We start from the raw sequence: 17,186 nt of genomic DNA, 5'->3' as shown, positions 1-17,186 counted from the left end.
TAGGAGTATGCTTGCCCATGGTGGACACTCAAAGGCTACCAACACCAGATCCAGACACTTGTTTGTTTTCTTTTTTATATCTTTACACATTTTTCTATTAACTTATTAATTTAGGCTTAATTAGAAGTTTAATTAGTTAATTAATTAGATTAATTTAGAATAATTAGAATAATAACTTAGAAATTAGGATAATTATTTTAAATGTTATTTTCACTTAATTTTAATTAATTAATTAGACAATTAGGTTTTAATTAGTTTAATTTAGGTTAAATTAATTTAATTTCTAAAAATAATTAGTTAATTAAATTAGGGTTTACCGATTCACCCGACTTTTGAATTAGACAATTAGGGTTTGATTAATTAGGTCTTATTTAATTAATTTAATTAACTCACTAACCTATTTTCATTACTTTCTTAAATAACCTTTTTTATTTAAATTTCTCGCGATTTTCTTTCTCATCTCAAATTCTATGAATGTCGCATGGTTGGTTAATTTCCGCCCTTTTATTTATTTATTTTATTGTTTATTTAATTTCTAGAAACTATGTATAGGTTGCAAGAGTTTTGATGTAATATTTAATTAGGCTTTTATTTCATCGCACTTTACTTTCCGCATCTCCTCGACAGGTTTTTATTGTAATCCCCCTCCCCAAAGCCATGTAATAGCGTAAGACATTTACTTTCCGCACTTTATTTTTCTGTCAATATTTAAACTGCGTGGTTAGTAAAATAGGGAGTGATAAGACTGTTAGTTAATTTAGATCACTAATTTTATAAGATAAAATATCTGAATCAAATCACATGATTGCTGCACCCACCCACCTTTAGGGTAACTCCTCTTCTGTTGCCTTTCAGAAAATAGTCAAGTCCCTTCGAGTGTAGGGATACCTTAGCTTGCTGCCTTCGATTCAAAATCACCATGTCTCTTCGATTTAAAGATCATAGTCCCTTTAATGTTGCCTTGGGTATAAATGATCCAGTCCCTCGATTTAATGGTGATAGTCCCTTCGAATGCTAAGGTATCTTTACTTGTTGCCTAAATGACTATTATATCCTTCCCCGAGACTACCTACCCTCTTTATGGTAGGGACAATCTTATGGCGAACGATAACCCTCGATGACCCGAACACATCCAATGAAAGGACTACCTACCCCCTTTATGGTATGGATAGCCCTTTCAAATAAAAACTTAAAGAACAAGAAAGACAATCTTAGGGTAGGTGCTCTTAATTGCTTGCTCCACATTCAAACTTTCAAATTACTTTTCACACCTCCTTTTCAAATCAATTCAAAAAGACTACGCTTATTTACAATCTAAAGTTCTTATTCAAAAATCCTTTTCTTATTCACACACTACACTTCAAACATTTTGAAAACAAAGGTGAGCTAAGCAATTAAGAGCCCATGGATAACCATGGATACAAAGGGTGCTTACACCCTCCCTTTGTATAACCTACCCCCCGAACTCAAAATCTTTCAATGGTCTTTCCTGTTCTTTTTGCCTTTCCAATTGGATAAAATAATAGTCGGTGGCGACTCTTGCTATCCGTGATATTTAAAAAAGTCAATTCTCCTACCGTATTACAATAGCTCAACTCATTAACTCTTCATATATTTACATCCTTCTATTCACACTATTAGAAGTGTTTTAAGTAAACACTAAACACAAAAAAATCACATATGATTTCTCTCTCTACTCATGCTTAAAACTCAAATATAATCAACTACAAAATCAATCTAAGTAATACAACTTTCCCTGTGGGTACGATACTCTTTCTTTATCACTTGTTGTAATCAAACATCATGTATACTTGCATGTGACATAACATTATTACAAGTAACATTTTTGGCATCGTTTTCGGGGATAAATTTAGTTACATTTCTGATTTTGTGTTTATTTGTTTATGTTTTATAGGATGTGAGATTTTAACATTTGCTGTAATCTAGTGTCACGACATGTTTTTTTAGCTATTGTATACACATGTCATTACGCCTAGTTTACAATGGATATCATGAACCTAAAATAACTCTCAAAGCGTTAAGAAGACAACAATGTGCTGCACATCCACCTGAGAACCCAACTATTGTTAATCTAGAAAAATTTGATTACCTAGAAATACTTGAGTAAGTTGCAGAAGAGGATGAAATCCCTGTCATGGTTGATAACGATATTATTGATATTGCCAATGATAAGGCACGCAACATTAGAGACAATGCAATCTTTGATCCAAACACCATGAGTATTGGTATCATCTAACCAAAAATTAGTGCAACCCCGTTTAAATTCAAACCTATAATGTTTTAAATGCTGCAAACAAAGATCCTGGATGTTGCTAGTAATTTCAAGATTCCAAGCATGACAGATGATACCTTTTGTTTGAGGCTGTTTCCTTATTCTCTAAGAGATATGGCCAAGATTTGGTCAAATTCCTTAGAGCCTACTTCCATTGCCACATGGAATGACTTAGATGAGAAATTTTTGACTAAGTACTTTCCTCCTTCCAATAATGCTAAGATGAGAAAGTAAATTACTTCATTTAGGCAAAGAGATGACGAGTCTTTATTCGATGCTTGGGAAAGATTCAAGGAATTGCTTAGACAATGTCCACGCCATGCCATACCCATCTATATTAAACTTGAAACGTTTTACAATGGGTTGATTTCTTTTTAAGGAACAAGCTAGATGCATCAAGTGGTGGAGCTCTTTTGTTTAAGTCTTATGAAGAAGGTTATAGATTGATTTAGAGTATTACGACCAACACTTATCAATGGCCTATCACTAGAGCTACTGCAAATTCAACTCAAAAGAGAACTTATGAAGTTCATGAGGTTACTGAGACAACAACCTTTGTTTCTCAAGTAGCTCTGATCCATCAAATGATGAAGAATATGATGACCCATGAAGTGACAAAACCTGAGCCAGTGAAGGTGGTTACTGGCGTGTCTGAGATTGCGAGTGTGTATTGTGAAGGAGCCCATTTGTTTGAAGAATGCTCTGTAAAACCTGTTTTAGTCAACTATGTTGGCAAAAACAACAACAAATACAACAATCCTTACAGCAACATGATAAGTTCCAAAATGTCGATATTCTGAGTATATATTTGTGGCACTTATCGATTCTATTCTTATGGTTTTTATAATAAAATCATAACTTTTGTGTAAATATGTGCATACTTGTGTTTTTGATTCATTTTTATACTAATTAATAGTTTTCCATTCATTCTATAGGTATTCATGCATATTTGGAGCATTGAGTAATAAAGACCAAAGGCTAAGCTTCAAGAATGCAAATTTTACCAATTCATCAAAGAATAAGGCTCAAAATAAGGATAATAAAAATCATCAATTTGTTTTCCATTTAATCATTTTTAGATAGAGCATTGAATAATCTTTCCAACGCTTCGAACCGAACGCAATTCGGAGTTAAGGTTCTCAAGTTATGGCGAAAACAAAATTTGGTTTTTTCTGCAACCCCCTTAGCGAGATCAAGCTCGCTAAGCTAGATTTCCTGATATAGCAGCTCGTTAAAAGGGGGAAAATCACATTTTTTAGGTTATGTTTTGGGTTATTTGTTTCTAACTCATCAAACTTTCATTCTTAGGGTAGATTAGGTTAGAAAACAACTATGGAGCTTGCATTTGGATAATTGGAGGTGGATTGATCATCGATCGGAGTTGACAAACAAGGAGATTTTCGGTTCATTTCTCTTCCTCTTTGTGTTTTCTCTTATAGTTGGGTTTTGGGTATGAATTTACGTTGAACTCATGTATATTTGTCGCCCATGGCGTTATATAAAACTTGCTTTATAAATGTGTGTTGATTGTTGTCTTAGATTTTTGCTTTGTGCTTGGGATTTGGGTTGCTTTAGAGATAAACATCTTGAATCCTTATCTAGGATGATTATCTGTTAGTTTCTGAACTCTAGAGATAGATTTAGAGCTAACAATCATTGTGGGTATCTGTACTTAATACTTTCGTGTTTGAGCAGCGTGCAAGAGATTGTCGACGCGAGAATACGGATGTTCTCGCGACTTTGCGTTAGAGATAACCTTAGTTGTGAATTGTCTCGTAGGTGCTTCAGAGATGAACACTTATGTGAGAGATACGTGATGACATAGGCGAATATCATGGGTTGAGTATAACTGGTCGACAAGTTTAAGTTTATAAGAAGTAGATCATGTGCAATGCTTGACAAGTCGTATCTTTCCAAAGAATGAATTCTTTTCTGTTCATATATTTTACTTTCCCGTTCTTATACTTTTTTCATTCAAACCCAATTTCAAAATCGTAGACACTGTTGAATGGCATTCTCACCATCTCTGTGGACACGATAAATCCTGGATAAATATTTCCAAAACTTTTGTTGCTTGCTGCTATGCTTGGTTCAACAAAATGGCGCCGTTGCCGGTGATGGTGGCTTGAATTGCATCGCAATAGTTTATGTGGTTTTGAGCTTTGTATATAACGTATATGTGTATATTTTCACTTGTGTATATATATATATATATATATATATATATATATACATACATATATTTACTTGTACATGTTTACTTATTTATATTCACCATATAGGTTTACTTGTATATGTTACATATAAGTATACTTTTATTGGTGAATGTTGGAGAAGCATGTTTATCTCGGATTAGCTCTTTAATTACAAATCTTCACTTTTCAACTTGCGTATCCAACATTCACCAATTTTTTTATTTGTGTATGTTAATAGTTATATGTGTTCCATGTTTGTATATATGTGTTTGTTCATGTACATATTTGTATATGTGTATTTTCTTTTATGTTTGTATAATTGTTGTATATATTTGTACCCGTAACATTTGTTGAGTGGTTGGTTAGGACACTTCCTTTAGGCTTGTGCGGTGATACATCACCATGGCATGACAGGAGGAAGCTACTTTCCAAACACCGAAACAATAAAGGCGTCGAGCTAATGACGTAAAACAAGCGCTTGTTGGAAGGCACCCTAATGGTTGTAAAATTTTGCTTATCTTTATGTTTAAGAGGTATTTATGTGAAGTGGAGAGGGCTGGAACACCTAATTTTGTTCTGGTTTTTCTGAATTTTACTGTCATCGCTTAGCGAGCACAACAAAATTTTTTTTCTTGCTTTGTACCAGCAGGATTCCAATTCCACTTGGTTCCATTCTGTTTCCCACTCTCACAAAGGATATTTAGCATTAGATAATAGTTTTGTTTTTCTAATTCTTTTGTTGGTTGTTTGGATTCAAATTTTGTTCGGTGATTCGAAGATTTTTAAGGTGATTTTCCAAAGATTGGGTGTTTTAACTTGTGAATGTATGGTAGGATATTATTTTTGAAGTCGTATCATTCAAGGTACTCATTTATTACTTTCTATAGCATAACATGTTTAGGAAACTTTTCATTTGTACAATTACCATGCCATTCATTCTTTTGCATTACCTGCTTGTTGATTGAATCACTTTAGTTCCTAAACCATAAATGTGAGGAAGCTTTCCATTGATCATATATGTTGGAGGCCATAATCTTTGTTTTAACTGGATTTTATTATGCTTAATCTTTTGTTTATGTTGATTTTATGAAAGCATGAAAATGATCAAGGCATTTTGTTTCATTTTGAGCACAACCACCATAACCAAATAGTTAAATTCACCTTGCGAGTGTGTAATCATTTGTTAACCCTTTTGAGCCTTTTTGTCAATGTCCATGTTGTTTTTGATAAATGCTTATCTTTGAGTGTTTAGTTGTCATTTTTGCATGGATGATTGATTCTTCGTTTTCTTGAACCCTTAACCATGATTTTTGGTATGAATTTTTACCTTGCCTTAGAAAGTAGGGAGTATTCACATGATGATGTGGTTGAATACAAACTGGGGAGAGAAATGGTTGTTACTTATGTGGTTGTTGCTATGAGGTTGAAAAGAAAAGAAAAAGAAAGAAAAAGTGAAAAGATACGAAAAGAAAAAGAAAGAAAAAAAGTGAAAAAGTTTTGAAGAAAGAAAGAAAGAGAGAAGCGAATAATTGTGCTAATAAGTAGTATGTATTGGTTTGAGAAACTTATGGTTAAGGAAGAAGTTTAATCGGAATTTTGTTGTTTGAATCTTTGATGGAATGATCATTCCCTTAGGTTAAGGCAAGTTTTTGTTTCGATTAGCTTTAGGACTTATCCCTTGTTTGTTAACCAAGCCACATTACAACCTTGAAAAGCCCTTATGATTCCCGCTTTTGTAATTTCAATGTGATTTTTAGATGAATTCATAATTTAATCTTTTGTTTGCAAGATTGTTGGATGAGTGTTAAAAGTCCTTCACCTTTGTGTGTTCTTCATCCATTGATGAATTTTTCCTAGGCGTGATTCATGATGTGAGCATGTATTGTTTTAGAATGTTTTGCATGATTTGTGCACTTAGAATTTGTTTCATTTACATGTTGTCGTTGTAGGATAGTGGTAAGTATTTACTTTGTTTATAAGTTTTTGTATTGAGGCATACATTTGTTTTTGGTTTTCAAAAACTTGTTGATTCACAATTCTTTGGTTTATTACTTTTGATTCTTTGATTTATTTGACATTGTTTGAGGACAAACAAAGTTTCAAGTTGGGGAGAGTTTGATAAGTGCCAAAATATCGATATTTTGAGTATATATTTGTGGCACTTATCGATTCTACTCTTATGGTTTTTGTAATAAAATCCTAATTTTTGTGTAAATAATTGCATACTTGTGTTTTTGATTCATTTTTATACTAATTAATAGTTTTCCATTCATTTTATAGGTATTCATGCATATTTGGAGCATTGAGTAATAAAGACCAAAGGCTAAGCTTCAAGAATGCAAATTTTACCAATTCATCAAAGAATAAGGCTCAAAATAAGGATGATAAAAATCATCAATTTGGTTTCCATTTAATCATTGTTAGATAGAGCATTGAATAATATTTCCAACGCTTCGAACCGAGCGCAATTTGGGGTTAAGGTTCCAAGTTATGGCGAAAACAAAATTTGGTTTTTTCTGCTACCCGCTTAGCGAGATCAAGCTCGCTAAGCTAGATTTCTTGATATAGCAGCTCGTTAAAAGGGGGAAAATCACATTTTTTAGGTTATGTTTTGGGGTATTTGTTCCTAACTCATCAAACCTTCATTCTTAGGGTAGATTAGGTTAGAAAACAACTATGGAGCTTGCATTTGGATGATTGGAGGTGGATTGATCATTGATCAGAGCTGACAAACCGGAAGATTTTCGGTTCATTTCTCTTCCTATTTGTGTTTTCTCTAATAGTTGGGTTTTGTGTATGTATTTACTTTGAACTAATGTATATTTGTCGCCCATGGCGTTATATAAAACTTGCTTTATAAATCTGTGTTGATTGTTGTCTTAGATTTTTGCTTTGTGCTTGGGATTTGGGTTGCTTTAGAGATAAACATCTTGAATCCTTATCCAGGATGATTGTCTGTTAGTTTCTGAACTCTAGAGATAGATTTAGAGCTAACAATCACTCTGGGTATCTGTACTTAATGCTTTCGTGTTTGAGCGGCTTGCAAGAGATCGTCGACGCGAGAATACAGATGTTCTCGCGACTTTGCGTTAGAGATAACCTTAGTTGTGAATTTTCTCGTAGGTGCTTCAGAGATAAACACTTATGTGAGAGATACGTGATGACATAGACGAATATCATGGGTTGAGTATAATTGGTCGACAAGTTTATGTTTGTAAGAAGTAGATCATATGCAAAGCTTGACAAGTCTTATCTTTCCGAAGAATGAATTCTTTTCTGTTCATATATTTTACTTTTCCGTTCTTATACTTTTGTCATTCAAACCCAATTTCAAAACCGTAGAAACTATTGAATGGCATTCTCACCATCTCTGTGGACACGATAAATCCCGGATAAATATTTCCAAAACTTTTGTTGCTTGCCGCTATGCCTGCTTCAACAAAATGGCGCCGTTGCGGGGGATGGTTGCTTGAATTGCATCACAATAGTTTCTGTGGTTTTGAGCTTTGTATATAACGTATATATTGTATAAATTCACTTGTATATATATATATATATATATATATATATATATATATATATATATATATATATATATATATATATATATATATATATTTACTTGTACATGTTTACTTCTTTATATTCACCATATATGTGTACTTGTATATGTTACGTATAAGTATACTTTTATTGGTGAACGTTGGTGAAGCATGTTGATCTCAGATTAGCTCTTTAAATACAAATCTTCACTTTTCAACTTGCGTATGCAACATTCACCAAGTTTTCTCTTTGTGTATGTTAATAGTTATATGTGTTCCATGTTTGTATATATGTGTTAGTTCATGTACATATTTGTATATGTGTATTTTATTTTATGTTTGTATAATTGTTGTATATATTTGTACCCGTAACATTTGTTGAGTGGTTGGTTAGGACACTTTCTTTAGGCTTGTTCGGTGAGACGTCACCATGGCATGACGGGAGGAAGCTACTTTCCAAACACCGAAACAATAAAGGCGTCGAGCTAATGACGTAAAACAAGCGCTTGTTGGGAGGCACCCCAACGGTTGTAAAATTTTGTTTATTTTTATGTTTAAGAGGTATTTAGGTGAAGTGGAGAGGGCTGGAACACCTAATTCTATTCTGGTTTTTCTGAATTTTACATTCATCGCTTAGCGAGCTCAGCTCCGCTTAGCGAGCACAACAAAATTTTGTTTTCTTGCTTTGTACCAGCAGGGTTCCAATTCCACTTGGTTCCATTCTTTTTCCCACTCTCACCAAGAATATTTAGCAGTAGATAATAGTTTTGTTTTTCTAATTCTTTTGTTGGTTGTTTGGATTCAAATTTTGTTCGGTGATTCGAAGATTTTTGAGGTAATTTTCCAAAGATTGAGTGTTTTAACTTGTGAATGTATGGTAGGATATTATTTTTGAAGTTGTATCATTCAAGGTACTCATTTATCGCTTTCTATAGCATAACATGTTTAGGAAACTTTTCAATTATACAATTACCATGCCATTCATTCTTTTTCATTACCTGCTTGTTGATTGAATCACTTTAGTTCCTAAACCATAAATGTGAGGAAGCTTTCATTTGATCATATATGTTGGAGGCCACAATCTTTGTTTTAACTGGATTTTATTATGCTTAATATTTTGTTTATGTTGATTTTAGGAAAGCATGAAAATGATCAAGGCATTTTGTTTCATTTTGAGCACAACCACCATAACCAAATAGTTAAATTCACCTTGCGAGTGTGTAATCATTTGTTAACCCTGTTGAGCCTTTTTGTCAATGTCCATGTTGTTTTTGATAAATGCTTATCTTTGAGTGTTTAGTTGTCATTTTTGCATGGATGATTGATTCTTCGTTTTCTTGAACCCTTAACCATGATTTTTGGTATGAATTTTTACCTTGCCTTAGAAAGTAAGGAGTATTCACATGATGATGTGGTTGAATAAAAATTGGGGAGAGAAATGGTTGCTACTTATGTGGTTGTTGCTATGAGGTTGAAAAGGAAAGAAAAAGAAAAAACAGGTGAAAAGAAAAGAAAAGAAAAGGAAAGAAAAAAAGCGACAAAGTTTTGAAAAAAGAAAGAAAGAGAGAAGCGAATAATTGTGTTAATAAGTAGTATGTATTGGTTTGTGAAACTTATGGTTAGGGAAGAAGTTTAATCGGAATTTTGTTGTTTGAATCTTTGGTGGATTGATCACTCCCTTAGGTTAAGGCAAGTTTTTGTTTCGATTAGACTTAGGACTTATCCCTTGTTTGTTAACCAAGCCACATTACAAACTTGAAAAGCCCTTGTGATTCTCGCTTTTGTAATTTCAATGTGATTTTTAGATGAATGCATAATTTAATCTTTTGTTTGCAAGATTGTTGGATGAGTGTTAAAAGTCCTTCACCTTTGTGTGTTCTTCATCCATTGATGAATTTTTCCTAGGCGTGACTCATGATGTGAGCATGTATTGTTTTAGAATGTTTTGCATGATTTGTGCACTTAGAATTTGTTTCATTTACATGTTGTCGTTGTAGGATAGTGGTAAGTATTTACTATGTTTATAAGTTTTTGTATTGAGCCATACATTTGTTTTTGGTTTTCAAAAACTTGATGATTCACAATTCTTTCGTTTATTACTTTTGATTCTTTGATTTATTTGACATTGTTTGAGGACAAACAAAGTTTCAAGTTGGGGAGAGTTTGATAAGTGTCAAAATGTCGATATTTTGAGTATATATTTGTGGCACTTTTTGAGTCTATGCTTATGGTTTTTGTAATAAAATCCTAAATTTTGTGTAAATATGTGCATACTTGTGTTTTTGATTCATTTTTATACTAATTAATAGCTTTCCATTCATTTTATAGGTATTCATGCATGTTTGGAGCATTGAGTAATAAAGACCAAAGGCTAAGCTTCAAGAATGCAAATTTTACCAATTCATCAAAGAATAAGGCTCAAAATAAGGATGATAAAAATCATCAATTTGGTTTCCATTTAATCATTGTTAGATAGAGCATTGAATAATCTTTCCAACGCTTCGAACCGGCCGCAATTCAGAGTTAAGGTTCTCAAGTTATGGCGAAAACAAAATTTGGTTTTTTCTGCTACCCGCTTAGCGAGATCATGCTCGCTAAGCTAGATTTCCTGATATAGCAGCTCGTTGTCATACCCCAAAATTTACCCGATACTATTCGCATTCTTTAATTTACTAAAGGTGTTAAAATTAAGAGCTATGGGGTTTAACATATCTATTGTTAAACCCAGGCTCTTATAAAACCTTTAACTAAATTTAGGTGTGTAGTTAGCAGACATTTGGGCCCAAATATTTGGGCCCATCTATTTCATTCTAAGGGTTTTTTTATCATTTTTATTTTACTACAATGTAGTTTTAATTATTTACTCATCTTATTATCAGTTATATTTTATTATGATTTGGATTATTATTACTAATATCAGTAGAATTATTATTAATCTTTTTTTAGTAATTAATTAGGGGTTAATTATATATTAGTTATAGGTTTGTTAATAATATTATTATTAGTTTATTTTATTAAATATAATCATTTTAGTTATCAGTATTATTAATTAGTTATTTAAGATAATTAGTTAATTGGTCAAGATAATGGAGTATTAACTTTTGGCCAAGATAGTAAACTGGGCCGGATCAGGTAACTGGCCCAGAACAGGACACGTGGCGTATTGGGTTCAGGTTAGTGGATCGGGCGATGGACCGGGTCAAAACGACCCGGATCCTGTTCATCTTCCTCCTCTCTGCGCCGCTGCTACACCCAAACCCTAATCCAACCATCAGGCCCATGAACAAAGATCCAAGCTTCATACGAATCTTAAACAAATCAAATCTTCAATCACAACGCAAACGGAAATCAAATCTAAATCATAAATTAAACAAAATTTTATTGAATCAAATCAGAGATTACAATCAAATCCTAAAAACTAATCTAATCCTAATTGAATCTAATCTTTCCTAAAACTAAAATCAACCCTAACTATAAAATAAAAAGAATCATAAGAAGAAGGGATCTTTTGGTTGAAAAAAAGGGGAGAAGAAGAAGACCGAGACTTGAAGCTTGAACCTCCGATCTTCACCTGTAGAACAGAATGAAAGGGAAAAGAGATTAGCGAGGGGGAGCATACACGATCCAACCGTCAAGACAAAAAGGTAACCGATTAAACTTAGCTTTAGGGTTTTATTTTGTGGTGCCGATTTGCATGTGTGTTATTTGTTTTTTTGGGAATTTAGGGTTAGGGTTTGTTTAGGGTTAGGGTTCTTAGTCGTTAGGGTTAGGGTTCATGTGTTTCTGGGTTTGTTGTTGAAGGTTGGGGTGGGGAAGATGAAGATCATGAAGATCTTCATCTGGGTTCATCATTCTAGGCAGAACTGGGTTTGGAGGTTGAAGATTCCGGTTAAGCTTCAACCGGAATCTAGGTTCAGGGTGGTGGTTTAGGGCGTTAAGGGGGTGGCTGACGGTGGTGGTGGGTGTTTTTTGGGTTCGGTGTGTGTGAGAGAGAGAGAGAGACGGAGCTTAGAGAGAGAACGAGAAGAGAGGAGAGAGAATGGGGACGAGAAAATGAAAAGGAGAATTGGGGTTTTCTTGGTTAATCCTCCCTGGGCCGTCAGATCTTCGCCACTTGTCCTCCCATGGACACTTGGCAAGCATCACTGAACATGATTCAGTGTGCTCTCCCTTTACCATACGCCTTCAACCAGCAGCGCATGCAGGCCTTTGGATAGTGGCGCGTTAGATCAAACAACCTAGATCCCTGAAAGTCCACCAAACCATACGTCCTCGTCACACAGGATCCCAACGGATCCAAAACTTTATTGGGCTTGGCCCTTATTATTTGCACACCCCAGAGTTTTTATCCTACTCAAAACAGCCCCTGTAAAATAAAGAAAACTAATTAAATTATTTTGTTAATTTTAATTAATTGTTTGATTGGTTTTTTTATTTTCTCTTCGATCCGATTATATCTAATAGTCGTGTTGGTGAGAAATAATATAATAAAATAAAATAATAAAAAATACATTTTATTTTGCTAAAAGGTTTTAACCATCTTATTAGTTACGATGATTAGCATTCTCTTTATCAATTTGTTATTATTCGTAATCAAATCTATTGATTATGAGGAGTAACGATAAAATTAAATAACTAATTTTTAAAATACATTTATTTGCAATTAGTGATAATCGAATCTATCGATTAGAATTGTTAGCAATCCTTTACTAATCTATTAATTATGGTGATCAAACCTATTGATCATTGCGATTGATAGTGCATATTTAAAATCAGGGTTGTACGCTACATTTAAAGCACTTTGCATCTTCAAACTACGAATTTTCAACACTTCGATAAGGTAACTCAAAATACCTTCAACACACTCATATTAATTCTAAGGCGTACAACTCTGCCCCGAACTACGTAGACTCTGATCCTCCATAAGGAGGTACGTAGGCACTTGGATAACCAATGCGAGTCCCCTTCCCCAAAACCTCAATTCATTCAAATCTCACCTTTCGCCCTATTCATTTCCTTAGCTATAAACCCTAGACATTAACATTTTTAGCCACAAACCTTTGCCTTAAAACTCAAAACCTTAGGAAAGGGTTAAGGGTGCCTAACACCTTCCCTTGACCAGAATATAATAACTTACCCCGAATCTCTTAACTGCGTAAGGTTTCCTATTCGCCCTGGTAGAATAGGTGGCGACTCTAAAATCTAATTTTTTAGGGCAGGTTGCTACAGGTGGCGACTCTGCTGGGGATAACACTATTGGTAAATTATTATGCTCCTAGGGTTTGGCAGGGTTTAGGTTTGTTCAATTATTTAGGCTTCTGGTTAATTTTTAGGGTTTGGCTAATTTGCCATGTTAGGGTTGTGGGTTAGGGTTTAGGTTTTGTTTTCTTTTCTTTTTTAAATAAATATTTAATTTCTTTTTTATTTATTTATTCATTTTTTTACCATTTGCTTAAATGTTTAATGGTTTATATATTTGCATTAAATGTTTAATTGTTATATTAACATATTTGCACTGCTGGGATTATAAATTGCGTTAAAACCTAAGTGTGGGAATTATCCTTAAGACCAGGGGGGACTTGCATCGGCTACGAGTCTTATTGATAATTCCACTCGGAGTGGGTTGAATATTCAGAAATTTCCAAAACGAGGCTTGACTTTGTTGAGGGCAGGACTGGGTATTTGGCTGATCTCTCTGAGAACCTACCCCTAAAACTCGAACCTCATGGACAAATAAGTTGTTCTAAAATCCAAAGAGACAAAAAGTCTCGGAGGCTACGAACGGCCCCATGAGACCTTCTAGAACATACCCATGGGTAGGGTAGGCTCCCTCAGCCGTTATGTCGAACCTATGAACATAGGGCTTATGTGCTTATGTGTTAATTATATGTTTTTATTATATTTATTATTATTTTTGTATAATTGTTTGCATGCATCATTCATCATATGCATTATTTTATCATGTCTTATCCACAGGAAAAATAATATATATATATATATATATATATATATATATATATATATATATATATATATATATATATATATATATATATATATTCTATTAGTGAATGTTCAGGAAAGATGAGTACTAAGAAGCCCATTATCCACTTTGCTATTTCGACTCCAGACATCAAGAGGCTGAAAATAATCAAGGAAAAATTGCCATCAAGTGCTTTGGATAGGTTTATGGTTCGCTATGGAGATATTTTGGATTTGCTAAGGGTAAAGGTTCAAGAAGAAGCTATCACCACTTTGGTTCAGTTCTATGATCCGCCGCTTAGGTGTTTTACTTTTCAGGACTTTCAGTTGGCTCCGACCTTGGAAGAGATGGATGCTATGCTAGGATTTTCAAGGACTAAATGGGAATTTTATACAGGAATTGTGAAAGAAGTTGACTTTTCAGATTTGGCCAAAGCTTTAGGAGTACCCGCTACGGATTTGAAGGCTAATTACAAAACTGATGGTGATGTACATGGGATCAAAAGATCTTACTTAGAAACTCAAGCTTTGAGTTATGTTCAAAAGAAACAATGGGACATTTGTGGACATTTTCTAGCTCTCTTAATTTTTGGTGTTGTTTTATTGCCTAAAAATGTTGTTTTTGGTGTTGTTTCACATCTTTTAGGATTTTTGATAAGGATCCAACTCCCACCATCCTTGATAATATTTACTATGCCATCCATACCCGGTGTGAAAGAAAAAGGGGGATGCTATTTTGTTGCATTCATTTATTATACTCTTGGTTGACTTCTCACCTTTATAAAGCTAGCTATTTGATCAAAGATTTGACTAGGCATGAATGGTCTCAGAAATTAAGGGCTCTCAAAGCGGATTCTATCTTCTGGTTTGCAAGGAAATTGAACTCCGAAAGGATTATTTACAAATGTGGAGAATTCAATAATGTGCATTTAATGGGAACTTTAGGTTGTATTAATTATAACCCCGTGTTAGCATTGCGCCAATTGGGCCATTCTATGGATTGTGAGCCTTCCAAACAACAAGTGGAAGAATTAATTTTGCATGACAATGGAAAAGGTGATCCTAGAACATTAAAGAAGGTAATTCAAGCTTGGAAGCATGTTTAACCAAAGAACTTTGGGCCAAAGAATGTTATTTCTAAGGAACCTTACACTAAATGGGTTCAAGAAAGGGTTGGAAAAATTTTGCTTCCTTTCGTTGTGGATCCCGCATATAAGCCTGATTCTCCTACTCATGTTCCTCTATCCATCAAAGAGATAGAAGGGATCAGGGTTGCCCTAGAGGCGTCCCGAAAGGAAAAAGAAGAATTAGAGCTTCACATACATCAACTGACCAACGAAAAGAGCCAACTACGCTTCGACCTTAAAGAGAAGAACCAAGAGCTTCAAGCCTTTAAAGAGGAGAATGAAAGACAAAGGGGTAAAAGAAAGCGTGCAACAGAAGGTGTCCTAAGTGCTAATTTCAATTTAATTTCACATAACGAAAGGCTAGAACAAGCAGGTGTGGAAATTGCAAAGTGGAGAAGGTATTATGAAAAAGCTTCCCGTGACAAAGAAGAGTCCGAGAAAAATTTAGAAGCTGTAGTCTTTGAATTAACTGATAGGACTAAAGATCAAGAGGTAGAAATAAGGGATCTCAAGCATGACCTTCAAGAAGCCCGCGATTCTGGACAAGAAGAGCGCTCAAGGAGGCTAACCACGGAAGAAGCACTTTTACAGCGCACCAATGAGCATAATAGAGCACTTTTAGCTTTGACCGCACTTAGGCAAGTATTTATAAAGCAAAGAGAGCTATTTGAGGAGACAAGGGATGAAAAGGATTATTGGAGAAGACAATACACAATTGTTTCTACGGCGAGTGTGCATGTGAGCATGGTTCCTAAAATGCTTAAGGATTATGAACAATGTCGTGAGAATTATGACAAGCTAGTCTTCTTGTGCAACGACTTAATCCAAGACATTCCGAAGAGTTTGGAAAGAGCGGAATCTTCTCCCGTCATTCTTCCCGAGGTAGTGAAGGAATTCATGGAGCTTTGTAGAGATATGTGGACAAGTTTAAAGCGGATATCCAAAGGCGTTCTTAGACATTTACTATTTCCTTGTTGCATTTATTTTTAGGTGTTTAATTTTCAGTTTCTATTTCTATTTGTAATCCAACACTGAATTGGTATTTCCTTTGCAAGTTTTTCAATTAATAAAGTGTGTTTACTTTTGCGTTGCTCATTATTCCTACAATATTCACCAAAAGAATTATTTAAATATAAATATTAAAATAATAAATGTGGATAAGACATGAACATAGCATAAACATAACATTCATAACATGCATACCATTATTACTTCTTGCAAAACATTAAAAAAGGGAAAACCGTCTTTATCTCCAGTCACGCCATTGCAACCATACCGCCGTACCAAACAAGGTCTCAAAAGAAGAACGCAATGGAACAACTAGAGCAGAATTAAGCCGCCCTTCGTGAAGAAGTGACTCAAATGAAAGGTACTGTGGAGGAGATTAAGGGAGGAATGACTCAAATGTTGAGTTTCATGAAGGATCTCAAGGATAGACAGGAAAAGGCTAAGGAAGTTCAGGATCAGTATGAGGAGATACCGGATGATGGCAACCCGTTTTTGGGGTACGTTCGGGGTAGTGACCCTCACAAAGCAAACGCCCGCTCCTCTAAGAGAGTTATCAGAACCCATGAGGAAGGAGAGGCTTCTCAGGAAGGATTTATCCCTAATACACTGAAGGAGGGGGTATCCCACATAGTTCGCATCCCTGTCAACAATCCTCCTAAGGATGATGACTACTTGGATTTACAGTATGGGGACAGATGACACAAATCAGGCGCCTCAACACAAGCTAACCTTTCCTAACTCTGGGGAGGATTCTAAGGATAGCAGACAAATCAAAGCACTAGAGGAGAGGCTAAAGGCTGTACAAGGGTATGATGTCTTCGATGTGGATACCTTTGAAATGAGTTTAGTCCCAGATCTGACTATTCCGCACAAATTCAAGGTACCTAACTTCGAGAAATACAAAGGACTCACATGTCCAAGGAACCACTTGCGCATGTATGTGCGAAAAATGGCTACCTACGCCCATGATCAAAAGCTGATGATACATTTCTTCCAAGATAGCTTAACCGGAGCATCTGTTGACTGGTACATGCAATTG

The 17,186-nt window shown here is 34.7% G+C and overlaps 1 non-coding gene across 1 annotated transcript; it reads right to left on the bottom strand.

The window, feature by feature from the left end:
• Positions 1–2,512: 2,512 nt before the first annotated feature.
• Positions 2,513–2,619, bottom strand: LOC131635119 (small nucleolar RNA R71). The gene has a single exon (XR_009293720.1). It is a non-coding gene; the product is annotated as a small nucleolar RNA R71 (small nucleolar RNA).
• Between the last annotated feature and the right edge of the window lie 14,567 nt (positions 2,620–17,186).

The sequence above is a fragment of the Vicia villosa genome, unplaced genomic scaffold, assembly GCF_029867415.1.
Source record: "Vicia villosa cultivar HV-30 ecotype Madison, WI unplaced genomic scaffold, Vvil1.0 ctg.001429F_1_1, whole genome shotgun sequence".
Lineage (NCBI taxonomy): Eukaryota > Viridiplantae > Streptophyta > Magnoliopsida > Fabales > Fabaceae > Vicia > Vicia villosa.
Note: the sequence above shows the minus strand (reverse complement) of the source record. Positions and strands in the feature narration are given on the sequence as shown.